Below are 10,859 nucleotides of genomic sequence, written 5' to 3' on the forward strand. Positions count from 1 at the left end.
GCTGGTATGTTGCAGAATGTAAAAGCTCTGAAGAGATATTATTTTTTTGGTTTTTACTCTGCCTGTAAAACAAGGGAGGGAAACACAGAGTTGCCTTATTTGGGTTTGTTTTTTATTTGCATGGAGGCAGTAACCAACCTGCTGGGGTCAGAGTGGCTGGAGAGCAGCCAGGCAGAGAGGAACCTGGGGTTACTGGTTGATGGTAGGCTGAACATGAGCCTGCAGTGTGCCCAGGTGGCCAAGAAGGCCAATGGCATCCTGGCCTGTATCAGGAACAGTGTGGCCAGCAGTAGCAGGGAAGTCATTCTGTTCCTGTACACTGCACTGGTTAGGCCACACCTTGAGTACTGCGTCCACTTCTGGGCCCTTCAGTTTAGGAAGGATGTTGACTTGCTGGAACGTGTCCAGAGAGGGGCAACAACGTTGGTGAGGGGTTTGGAGCACAAGCCCTATGAGGAGAGGCTGAAGGAGCTGGACCAAGCTACACCAGGGGAGGTTCAGACTGGATGTAAGGAAGAAATTCTACACAGAGTGATTGCCCATTGGAATGGGCTGCCTGGGGAGGTGGTGGAGTTACCATCACTGGAGATGTTTAGGAGGAGACTTGATAGGGTGCTTGGTTGCATGGTTTAGTTGGTTAGGTGGTGTTGGATGATAGGTCGGACACGATGATCTTGAAGGTCTCTTCCCAACCTGGTCTATCCTATTCTATTCTAGTCTGGTCTAGTCTAGTCTAGTCTAGTCTATTCTAACCCATTTCTCCCATTTTGCTTTTTTTTCCCCAGAAAGGATTAATTTTTCCTGTCCATTTAAAGTCCCCTTCACCTGAGGGCAATGCCATGCACCTCTACTTACACTAACTCCACATATTCTAGCTCCTCCCTGCAACATTTTCTTTTCACCCTGTTATCAGATATTTTTAATGATTTTTTTTAATGTGGTGTATTTTCATGCAAGTTTGGAGGATGATGTCCTATGTTGTAACTGGTGCCTCTTCATCAAGCTCCTGGGAAGCATCTCTCCTCCTGGCACAACCGGTGGAGCTCACAGGAAGGTGCTCATCCCCTCACTGCTGTCAGAGCTGAGCATTGATGCTCTTGCTGCTTGTAGGCTTTCTTTTAATTGCACAGTATCAGTGGCTCTTGAGAAGGCTATTAAATGGAGCTGCTCTTTCCCCATCTGGATGCCACAAGGAGATGTGCTGGATTTGGCTCAGCTGGAAGTGGTTCTTTCCATGTCTTTTGAGGTACTTTCACAAAGCCCATGGCTTGTTCATTAGGAAAGCGTTACAGCTTGTAGGCACAGTTAATTAGCACTTATGAATAAAAGAAAAGTAGGAACAAAAATTAGAAGAGTAAGACAACAAAATGAACTGGAAGACACAGAGCACAGGTCTGTAAGAGCAGAAATTTAATTTAAATAAATAAATCAATAAATATATTGATGCTGTAGTGTTTGCAGTGATTGTTGTCATTCCCAGTCTGCCTAACAAAAAGCAAATACTGTGTGGTGTGCAGTCCAGCTGAACCAGTACATACACACACAGGTATGGTCTGCCTGTCAGAGAGGTGCCTCTCTGGTGCCAAACAGCCATGAAACAGAACACTTCAGCAGGGAGAATAAAGTAATGATCATGAAACTTTTAACAACCAGCTGGATACAGGTCACTAGTATCACTTTACCTTCCTGCCTGTGACTGCAACTCATTGTTAAATTTTTTTCACAGCTGTATTATGAAAAGCTTAAAAAACATGAACTGCACTGCAGAAGTGACAAGCTGCCTTCTTGATGGCTAAATACAGGCACCAAAAATCTTCCAGGGAAAAAGTAGAGCATAGGAGGATAAACACATTTTGAGCCTTGCTTCTAGAAGATAAAAAATTCAGTGTAACATGTAATCAAAGATTATAGTATGGTATAGAAAATACACTAATGGGCTAAATAAAGGCTGGGTCTCATGGCATAACTTACATTTGAGTTTTTGAGTTTGCAGCTCCACTTGCACAGTGTTAAGGGTGAGCATTACCTTCATGACTGTATACAAAGACAGTCCAGTAGGCTCAGTACAGCCAATGCATTCTATTTATCCATTAATCAATGCACACACTTTACATTTTCTAAAAGAGCAAATCAGAAGAAATTTCTACATCAGCTATCATGGCTTCTCAGTGACTCTGGAATAAATAGGGCAGAAACACGAAGGAGTTGAGGTAAACTTTGCTCTTCATATCAGAGCTGGAGGCTGTGGTGCTCTTCTGCTTTTATTTCCTTTGACTCTGAATAGTGCCAGTGAGTCATTTTAGGGAAGAAAAGCTGCCCACGTGCCATGGGTTGGCCATTGCTGTCCCTATCTATCAATCTGTTTATGCTAGGTGTTCACACCCTTCCTGTGTGTCATCTTGTTCTACTTTTTCATAGCAACAGCAATGTCCCAAGACACGTTATCCTGGAAGACCTATTTCCAGTTTATGCCAAAGCTGTCAGGGATGATTAACATCTCATGGATAAGAAGATCAACATGAGCTATCAGTGTGCACTTGCAGCCCAGAAGGCCAATTGTATCCTGGGCTGCATCAAGAGAAGTGTTGCCAGCAGGTCAAGGGAAGTGATTTTCCCCCTCTACACTGCTCTTGTGAGATTCTACTTTGAGTGCTGTGTCTAGTTCTGGAGTCCTTGGTACAGGAAAGATATGGACTTGCTGGAATGTGTTCAGAGAAGGGCCACAAGGATGATTAGTGGGATGGAGCTCCTCTCCTGTGGAGACAGACTGAGAGAGTTGCGGCTGTTCAGTCTGGAAAATAGAAGGCTCTGAGGAGACCTTATTGTGGCTTTCCAGTATCTTAAGGGGGCCTACAGGAAAGCTGGTGAGGGACTTTTTAGGATACCAGGTAGTGATAGGACTAGGGGGAATGAAGCAAAACTGGAAGTGGGTAGATTCAGATTGGATGTTAGGAAGAAGTTCTTCACCATGAGGGTGGTGAGACACTGGAACAGGGAGATGGTGGAATCCCCATCCCTGGAAGTTTTTAAGGCCAGGCTGGATGTGGCTTTGGGCAACCTGATGTAGTGTGAGGTGTCCCTGCCCACGGCAGGGGGGTTGGAATTGGGTGAGCTTTGAGGTCCCTTCCAACCCTGACAAATTTATGAGTCTATGATTTTTCTCCTGATAATTGGATTTTATGGCAATTCTGTGGAGTTCCCAAATGTCCTGCCAAAACACACATTGTTGGTAGGCTGTTTGGTACGAAGGTGAATTGGGTTTCTAATTTTTTAGCATTAGTTTGAAGAGGAAAAATCAACACTGATCTTGTATGACAAGATGATCCAGGTCTGTGTGATAGGAAGCAAATATCAGGCTCAGACTGAAATAATTGAAGTCAAAGGTTTTCGTTGCTGGCAGAAATAATTCAGTGAAGATAAAGGCCTTGTGCTCTATTTTCCTGCTACCATTTCTTTGCCCCCAAGCTGGGTCACAATCAAAGCTTGTCAAATAAATTAAATAAATCAAATATAGTTCATAGCTTTCCCTTCACAAAACCCACTTCATAAATAGTCTGCAGATATTCTTGAATTGTCATGCCAGCTAATTAGGAAATGAAATGGGTATTTCATGCAAATTTCATCAAATATGATCTTCAATGAGCAGCATTTCTACCTATGACATGAGCCCAAATGTTACCTTGAGGTTTTTCCCTCCTAATTCAGTTTTCCTCTGGCTCCTATGAGAATCTTCTGCCCAGTGCACCTCTGTCCATCCCATCTCTCCCAGAGAATGGAGCTGCCTTCCCCACCCCCAGAAAACATTTTTGCCTTCTCCTGCCAATGAAGAGAAGCTCATCTTCATTCCTAGGCAACATTCTTCTAATTACCTCTGAAAACCTCAGAAGCTCCTCCTCCTGTGTACAGCAGACTCCAGTTGCACCACTGCATTGCAACTTCATATGCTGATGATTTCTTAGGAAGCAGTGACAGCATGTGAGTGAGGGATACAGGTATGGTGAGATGACAGAGGCTTCAATGCCAACTTGATGCCCCTCTCAAAGCCTTCACTTTGGGAAAGTTTTACCATATCTATCTTTCACATTTCCAGCAGCTATAGACTTTAGCAAAGAACTTAATCTGGAGAAAGACTTAGGAAATTCAGGTTTGCAGCCTGATGTCAGATTTGACATGCTTAACAAAGGTAAATGTGAAAGGTGTTGAGAACAAGAGACATCAGGATGAGAGTGAAAGCAGGCATCATTTATCTAACACGCAAGAGCACATAAGTGAACAGCCTGAGAGACAATCTGGAGAGACTAGCATTCCAGTGGGGTCACACGGCTGTGGCATTGTTGTAGGACTGGAGAGCTGTTGGAACTGCCTGCTTGGATGGGCACCAGCTCTGCAGGTAGGACAGGCAGTGAAAGGAGACAAGACACCTTCTGTGTGAAGATGCAGTTCAGAGGTGTAGAGCATTTCCACGGAACAGATGGTGGGCTGGGTGTGGAGTCATGAATCATAATTGGAAGAGAGATTGGTAAGGGTAGTATTACAGTGGGGGCATGCTGTCTCACATGATCAGGGTGAGGGCAAACACAAAGACTTCTTTAAACAGTTCAAGCCTCTGTATCACAGACACTCGTTCATTAAGGCAATTTAACCTCCTTTAATCTGCTGGAAGGGCAACGCAGAAGGACACCAGTGCTGAAGGGGAGTTTTGGAGGTGTCAGGGCAAACTTCTTGACACAGGTACTGGGTGTGCCAAGCAAGGCAATGCTCTCCAGCATCTGGAGGCAGAGCTGGATGGCAATGTGATACCCAATGGCAGCCATGGCTATAGTGACCACACAATAGAGGAGGGTCAACATTCTGTGAGAAGTGAGAAAAGAGTGCAGAGCAACACAGATTCTGAACTCCAGTTGAGTAGGTGGCTGCTTGTTCAGGGAATGGCATCTCTGAAAGGATCTCAGGACAGTTGGCAAGCCTTTGAGGACAGGATGGTGTTAACAGGAGACTTTCAGTGGACCTCCAGTACAGAAAGGCAACGTGCAAGAAAACAGCAGGTATGGGAAAGAGAATATTTACTGGAAATAGTCTATTTTTGACATGGAACAGAGTATTTATAAGAATCTAGGGGGAAAAAAACCCACCACACAACACAAGACACAAAGAAATACCAGTCTGTCCTCAGGCAGAATTATCTGAAAAATATTTCCCGAGGGAAATCAAGTTCTCTGTAAATGTCTCAAGTCAGAGATGACAAACAGAAGCTCCTCTGGCCTGCAATACTGGTGTGGCAAATCCAGAAGGGTTTCAATAATAAGAACAAAAACCTCTTAACTACCAACACTTGCAAATTAGCTCTTTGAAAGAGGTTTTATAGTTAGCAGGGTGACACAGTCAATTTCTGTTCAAAGAGAGACCTTCCATGATGGTGTCTTTTCAATTTTCCACATGACTTTCAGACTAATCAAACCTGCTTTCTCCTCCACGAGCCTAACAGTTACAGGAGCAAAAGCCTAAGCAGAAGGATAAAACAGCACAGCCATGTCTCACCAAGAAAGTGGAAAACAATACCAATTTCCAAATCTTGAACTAATACTTGTCTGAGGCACGGGACTATGCACAGAAGTGGGGCAGTTCTCAACACTGCACAATTCATTATAGACATGGAAGATAAGGACGGATCTTGTCACTCACTTAATCACCTGGTTTCCCTTCTTTTTCCAAGCACTCTTTACTCCAGGCATAAAACTGCACCTAGTACTGCTTCTGTAGGCTGTATAATGCAGTTGTTTATGGTTTCTTCAGACATTCAGAACAGCAGCTAGCTGTTATTTTTTGCCTTCAGTGACCTCCCAACAGACGCTCATCAGTTTGGAAATAGTCATCTTGTTAAGTTTTGAAATGTGTGGGTGTGCATTACTTGTACCTGGGGGAGTCCTGCACACAGAGAGTTTGAATGCACTGAAGCATCTGAAGCTGCTGCTTTGGTCTGTCATTCTGATTTAATTTGACCCATTCAAAATGCTGCATCTTACTCTGATAAACACAAGGGCTCTATTCAGCCATGAACTGGCAGTGAGAGATTACAGGCAGGCTGAAAGATAGCAAGTGTCAGCCTAGAGAGAGTCAGCAGGAGAAGAAGGGAATGAAGATTAGAACAAGATATGGCTTACACATTAGGTAACTGAGAATGATAAAACAAACTTGAACTTCCTTTATCAAGCTCCAAGGTTTGAGAGTCTTCAGATGAAGATCCCTATATTGTTAGCTGAGGTATCTGAACAGGAACAAAGACCCCTAGAGTCAGTCTGAACACAGTAGCTGATCCCTATGATGTTATTTTGCGTTGCCATTACTGTAGTTGAAGCCTTATGAAATGAGCGTGGAACTCTGCTTGTGCAGCACAGTAGATTGCTGTTTCTGTCAACATAAAGCAGGTTGCCTCTCCAGATGTTTTGATGCAGTAAATGAATATCCTGATCAACCCAAATACATCCTCTTCTGCATCATAGATGATGTGATGCACAAGCTGATGGCCCTGCCTCCATCACAGCTCAGAGAGGTGTATCATCTCTTGCCTCTTACAGCAGGATAGCTGAGTCCTTCTCACTTCAGGGAAAATCGAGTCAGTTCACCCACAGAAAGGGTTTTAGTGCAAAAGACAGTTTCTCCTCAGCCTGTCTAGGCATTCAGTCCTGCATCCCTAACAGTGGGGAAGAGTATGCTCGGTGTTGTCTGGATTGCAAGCCCCTAAAGGAAGGACTTACCCTGCGCAATCATATGCCAGGGACCACAAGCTACTGGTATAAATTTTTGTGCAGGCCCAACAGGCCTCCACTTCACCCAGGGCTCTGTGAATACATGGGAGACAACCAGAAAGCAGAGCCAGACTACCCAGGGTCTGTATTTCCAATGCGCAACATGGTTACAGTTTGACCAAAGCAAAGTATTCGCTTTGTCCAGACATTACCTCTGAAATGTAAGAAATTAGGTAGAGGCAGTTCTTCAAAAAGACTTCAAGCACGTAAGACCCCACTTGCTGTGGTCCATACCCATTTTAAGGCAGTCCTGTGTCACTTGCAGCAGTATTTCAAGCACAGTTGGGGGTGGGACACAGGACAAGGGCTCTCTCAAGGTCAGTGCAAGCCAAAGCTTGGCAATTGCAAACCAGTGCAGGGAGTGAATCCACTTCTCTCTCTTGATTTTAGAGTCTAGCGATGAAAAAACTTTAAACAAAGACGATGTTCTCAAGCTCAATTAATGCTTGCAAATTTTGAGGTGAGAGATGCCATCTTTACCAATCAATCAGACAAGCTTGTCCACAGAAGAGTGAGACATGAAGAATCTCCAAGATCTGGCACATTCTTAGGCAGTTATTTTGTGCCTTTTCTTTGTTACAGATTGTATGGAAAATATTCCCCAAAATGTGTTTACCCATCTGTTGAAAACACACACACACACACATTTTCACTTAACTACTGCATTTAATAAGATATAACCCTGTAACTGCCTTGCTAATTTTCACAACCACCAGAATCCAATCACAAAATGTACAGAAATCTAAAACCAAGGACAGAAGTGGAATCCACAAGGTTGGTGTGCTATATGGTATTAAGCACAGGCTCCAGCACACAGCAGTAGCTCATTATTTCTTATTTCAGTCTGAGCTTCAGACTACTTTTAAAAAAGCTGGCAGCATTTCCACTCTCTAGTGAGGATGCTGGAGTGCACTTATCTGAAGTCAGCAGAGTGTTCCTGATTTTTCCAAAAGCAGTAGCAATTTATTACGAACCAAGCTCAAGATCCACTTGTTATCCTGAGTACTCAAACCAGGGTGAGCCTGGCACTGGATTTTGACTTAAGGAGTCAGATACTATTATCCCATCACTGTCACAGCTGTGCAAATGAACCACTTAATTCTTCTCTCCTTTTGGGTGATATTCTTATAGATGACTTTTTCAGGAGGAAGCTGCCTCTGAGGGCACGCCTTTGCAACCTGAAGTATGAAGAGTCATGTCTGTAATACACAGAAGAGCAATAAACATGCATGATTTTGGTTTGGTTTGGGGGGGGGGGGGGGTGTTTGCTTGGGTTTTGTTTTGTTGCTTTTTTTTGTTTGGTTGGTTGATTTGACATTTTTTGTAGGTATCCTCAGTTAGACTAATCTGCTGCTCAGCTCACCATGGCAGACCTGTCCAAGTACATAGCCACAAACCACAACTTTTAATAGTTTATATAAAACACTTACCTCTTCCATCTCCTCAGGCATCAGGACAAGAAAGACTCTGCATACTTCTTTGTTGGTTAATGTAATCAGTATTTCCCATCCCTGGAAGATTTTAAGGCCAGGCTGGATGAGCCTCTGATCAACCTGACCTAGTGTGAAGTGTCCCTGCTCATAGCAGAAGAAGTGGAACTGGATGATGTTTGAGGTCCCTTCTGACCCTGACAGAAAATTCTGTGTTTCTACCCAACATTACATTCCTTGCTTTAAAATCCACAGAGGCTTGTTTTGTATGAAGAAAAGAGGAATCAAATTTGTATTTTATGCCATCATCTGTCCAAAGAGACAGTGGAAGAGCTGGTTTGATGATCAAGTCTGGAAAACAAACAGTAATTCCTGCTACTATTAACAAAGAAAAAGATTCCACTGTATCCAACCACAATTCAAATGCAGCAACCACTTGAAGGGGAAGCAAGGAAAAAAGGTAATAAAAAAAAATACAGAGATAGGGAATTCCCTTAGTTTCTATGCTATTTTTGCTTCAGTTTATATAGCCAGACATTAAAGTGGAATGTGGGTAGAATGGAGCCTGAAGAAGTAGCACTTTTGGAAGGAACATTCAGAAAAAGTAAGCCTTGAGCAGAATTTTTTAGAAAACTGAAAGGATCCTTCAAATAACACTTATAGAAGCTGAGCTGCTTACAATGACAGGAGAAGGAAGGCAATAGAGAACAATGTTTTGAACAGAAAAGGGATGGACAGTGAACATGAAGGCAAACTCAGAATCAGCCCAATGATGACAGATGTAATATGACCTGAAACAAACTGTTCATGTGCAACAGTACAAAGGAACAGACGGATGCATAAACCCCACACAACTTCATGGCTGCAATCAGGCTGAACTGCATACTTCAGAGATGTGACAAGAGTGAAAACCCCACAATTTTATCTTCCCCCCCCCCCTCCCGCCAAATGTTGTACTTTCACTAAGCCAAACAAGCAAAGCAGATAAGGTCAAATTAATCACTAATGCAATTAGACTGGACAATAGGGCAAGTTTTTTCAGGGAAAGAGTAGTCAGGCATTGGAAGAGGCTGCCCAGATTGATGGTTGAGTCACCAACCCTGGATGTGTTTAAGGCATTTGGATGTGGTGCTTGGGGATATAGTTTAGGGATGAACCTTCTAGGGTAGCGTTATAGGTTGGACTTGGTGATCCCAAGGGTCTTTTCCAACCTGAATGTTTCTCTGATTCTGTGAATTACATGTCACTTGGCAGACATGCACCTGCCAATATTAAGCAAAGTCTTGATTCAAACTTGGAATATGTTTCTGAGAGGTCAGGCTAGTGTCCTGCTCTCTCAAGGGTAACCTGCAACAAAAGGATTTAGCAGGGTAGTTCTATCCTCCGAGTACCACAATCCTGAGAAGTACACCTTAAGGACGTTACTAAAGCATCTTGCTAAATCAGCACTGATAGAATACAGTTCAGAACAACTTCGGCTCTTTAAGATATGAGACAAAACTATCATGTGATTGACAGCTACCACAACAGAAAAGTTACAAGGGAAACCTCACCTGAGAAGCAAGAGTCAACAAATGCACTGCCCTATGCTTTTATTAAGCCCTTCTTGATATTCCTAGAAAAGCATTAACTTGCTGAAAGAAAAAAAAAACTAAACAAAAAAATCCCCCAAAACCAAACCAAACCAAAACCCAGAAGGGAGTAAGAGAAGCAGCAAAAACTTCTAGAGCAGAGTCAAGATCATTATTTTTTTATTCTAAAAGATTCTGGAGTAAGTACTCAAATTAGACACATTTATACCTTCCACAGAAACTGACACAACTCAGCCAAGAACGAGCTATCTTAAAATCCTTTCTTCCACAGTAATGTAATGAAAAAAGCAGCAGATGAACTACCTGACATCTGACTGTGACAGGACATTCTTAAAAAGCAAGACAAACAGCTCAGATGCAACTGTTACAGTATGAATGCAGAGCTAATGTTATCAGAGAGGAGAAACTATAAACACAGTCACAGAACAGAAAGCTGTTCAAGATGTTCTGCAGAAGTATGTCCTAGAATCAGTTCCATCAATATTTTGACAATCTGGATGATGAAATGAATAGACAGCATGTCATCTGAATGTCTCCTAAACCTACTGGAGGACAACATTCAAATTTAAAAATTATCTGGATGGGTTGTCTAGAAAAATATTAGCCTTCAGTACTGATAAATGAAGGAATAATTCAAAACTCAAGTCTGAATTGGTCATGGCAGCAAATATGAGCTCAGATGTTTGACACCCCGAATGGTCGTAACTTCACAAAGGTTTATTCAACACTGATTGCCTCACACTATTTACCTCAGACTTTTTTCTCCCAGTACCAACATAACCATTGAAAGGGTGTTGGATTTGAAAAAAAAAATTAAAAGTTCCTTCTTCCCTCAGAAAATTTTTGACTTCAGATCTGTGAAGCTTCTCCATGTTCTATTCGATGCTCAAAGCCCTGTCAACCTCTCATCATTTAAAAGGGAAAAACACTGCCATCTGCTGGAGCAAGTGAAGCTAGCAGCTCTCTGAATGCCTCTGCTCTGCTCTTGATCTTGCATTGCTTTCTATGCACTCAAAAGAAACCTCAGGGAC

Source organism: Dryobates pubescens, chromosome Z (assembly GCF_014839835.1).
Source record: "Dryobates pubescens isolate bDryPub1 chromosome Z, bDryPub1.pri, whole genome shotgun sequence".
NCBI lineage: Eukaryota > Metazoa > Chordata > Aves > Piciformes > Picidae > Dryobates > Dryobates pubescens.